Consider the following 2,891-nt stretch of genomic DNA (forward strand, 5'->3'; position numbering starts at 1 on the left):
GTATATCACACCTATTTCTGAAAAAGTTGCAACCATTGAGAAAACTCAAGAGAAGCAACAGGCCCAAATTGCTGAGATTCTGGCTAATCAAGCTTCTCAGAAAGCTCAATTGGATGAAATCCAATCTTCAGTTAAACTTCTTCTTTCTCACTTACTTCCTGATGATGCCAAAAAGGGGGAGAAGGTAGTTAAGTCCAAATGCTCACCTACTCAAGAACTGAAGAAAAAGGATGATAAAGGTGATGACCAGGGAAACTCTGAAAAGAGCAGAGGTCAAAGAAAAGTTCAAGGAAAATTTTCTATTCAGAACAAGTCAAGTTCTGATGATGTGAATGCTCAAAGATTGAAGTCAAGTGGTGATAAGCAAAGTCTGATGTCAAGTTCTGATATTCTAATTCAGTCAAGATCTGAAGACTCTTAGAAGTTCTTGCAAACTCTGAAGTTAAAGGGGAAGCAGACTACTGTTTATTACAAAGATCCTAAAATCCAGACACTTGATGAGAAGATAACAAGAAGATTATTTCTGAAACACAATCCAGGAATGGATTTAGAAACTCTCAAGGAGGAAGAAGCTAGATTTGCTGCTGAGAAGACAAATCCTAAGTCTAAAGCTTCTGATACAAAGAAACCTCGAAGGCCTAAGGAAAAAGGCATTGTTATCAAGGAAAAGTCAAATTCTGGAACTTCAAAGTTCAAGACTAGATCACAGACTGAGAGTGATCCCAAAGACAAAGGGAAAAGAAAAATTTGTGAACCAACCAAGTCACTGGACTTGAAAACTTCTCAAGCTCTGATGAAACCAGTGTATAAAATGGTTCAAGTATCTGATGATAATCTTGTTGAAGATGAAACTATTCAAATTCTGAAAAGAAGAAAGATAATTGAAGATTCTAAAACAACCTCTGACACTGCTCAAGTTGTTATTCAGAATAAATGATAGGAAGGTATAGAAGAAACAACAAATTCTGATCAAGCTATCAAGACATCAACTGTTGACAATGCTCAAGTTGATTTGGATAAAATAACAATTGCTGATAAGAAGAAGCTGTTATGGAAGAAAGCTACTCCAGTTGAACCAAAATCCAATCTCATGATTAATCAACTTACTACATTTGGGTTGAAAGCCAAGCAACCTAGAGATAGAGCTGGATTAGGTTCTGATGAAGAGAAGATTCAAACAGGAGTAGAGGTTACTCTAAGAGATCCTTTCATATTGACAGACAAACCATATGAACAAATCAAACAAAGGCACCTTGACAAGGTGTTGTCTGCTCAAGTTGTGATAGATGCTCATGATAAGGAGAATCTAAAAGAGAAATTGATTTTATTTCTCAATGATGGACGAACTTATAGATTAGCTGATACTGATGTATTAAAGAAGTTTATCAGAGAACTTCAACATATTCACTATCTTCTGGAAGTTAAATCTGATTTTACAAGAAGATGGTCAGAATACATTTTGAAGGCTATAAAAGATCTATTCAGAATCTCTGGTACAAAGACTTATCATTACAGTCCAATAATTATTGAAGGTGATGGAAGAGAAATTCCTATGCTGAAGAATTTTGCTAAGGTGGAAGTTATTCTGAAAGGAAGATGCTTATGTTATAATGAAAACTCTTCACATCCTAAGATTATCAGACTTGGTGATGGACTTGAAAGAACATCCATTCAAGCTCTCAGAACAACCATTTATCAAATTGGTGATAGTAATGAAGAAGAACTGATGTAGGTCAAAGCACAGTTGGCTGAAGTTCTGAAGAAAGCTGAAGATAATCCGATAAATGATTTTGTTAAGAATCATTATGGATTCAGGTTGATTCAGTGATGTTGGTAAAGCTGGATGTTTTGTAAGTTATAATTAATAGTCTTATTAAACTCTTATTGCATTTGAACTTAAATGTTTTTGACATCATCAAATCTATTAACTTGTACATTCTTGCATAATTTACAAGTTGGGGGAGATTGTTGGATATATTTGAGATGTCATGTATAATATGTTTCATGTTTAGTTTTCAGATCTTAACTAACAGGAAATATTAGTACTTACTGGAATCAGGACTTACTGGAAGTCAGGACTTAAGGATATCGGGACTTAGATTATCAGAAGATAATATCAGAAGATGGATATCAGAACTTAAGTACTGGAGGACTAACAGTTAAGGAAGGAAGGTGATTCACAGGAAAGAAGATCGAGACTAATACAAAAGAATATATGGATGGAAAGAGTTAGATGACTAGAAGAATTATATAAGATATCTGGTTGATATATTTTAGGAGATAGAATTATATTCTATATCAACTAGAACTTATCTTGTAACTGTGTGTCTATATAAACACAGACATAGGTTTACTCTATAAGAGTTACGATTATCGAGAAGATCTTATATTGTAACCTAGCAGCTCTCATAATATTTGTTCATCACTGAGAGAGAACAGTTCCATTGTAACATAGTTTATTATATCGAATACATCTATTTTCTGTTACTTGTGCTTTAAATCGATTTGATTGTATTTTACACTGTATTCAACCCCCTTCTACAGTGTTGTGTGACCTAACACTTCATATTAAAGACCATCAGAGATAAAGCAAGAATTTCTGGTTCAAGAGTTACAGAATTCATTCCTAATATTGTTGAAGATGATGGAAGTGAAACTCCAATGAAGAAGAATTATGCTAAGCTCGAAGAGATACTAAAAGAGAAATGTCTATGCTACAATGAAGATTCTTCTCATCCTAGGATAATAAGACTGAAAGCAAGTCAAGACTACACTCTCTCAAGTCCTGAGAATTAAAGAAGAAAAGCAGGAACATGTTTAATTTATAAGTTGGGGGAGATTGTTAGATATATTTGAGATGTCATGTCTAATATGATTCATGTTTAGTTTTC

The sequence above is a fragment of the Apium graveolens genome, chromosome 2 (assembly GCF_009905375.1).
Source record: "Apium graveolens cultivar Ventura chromosome 2, ASM990537v1, whole genome shotgun sequence".
NCBI classification, from domain to species: domain Eukaryota; kingdom Viridiplantae; phylum Streptophyta; class Magnoliopsida; order Apiales; family Apiaceae; genus Apium; species Apium graveolens.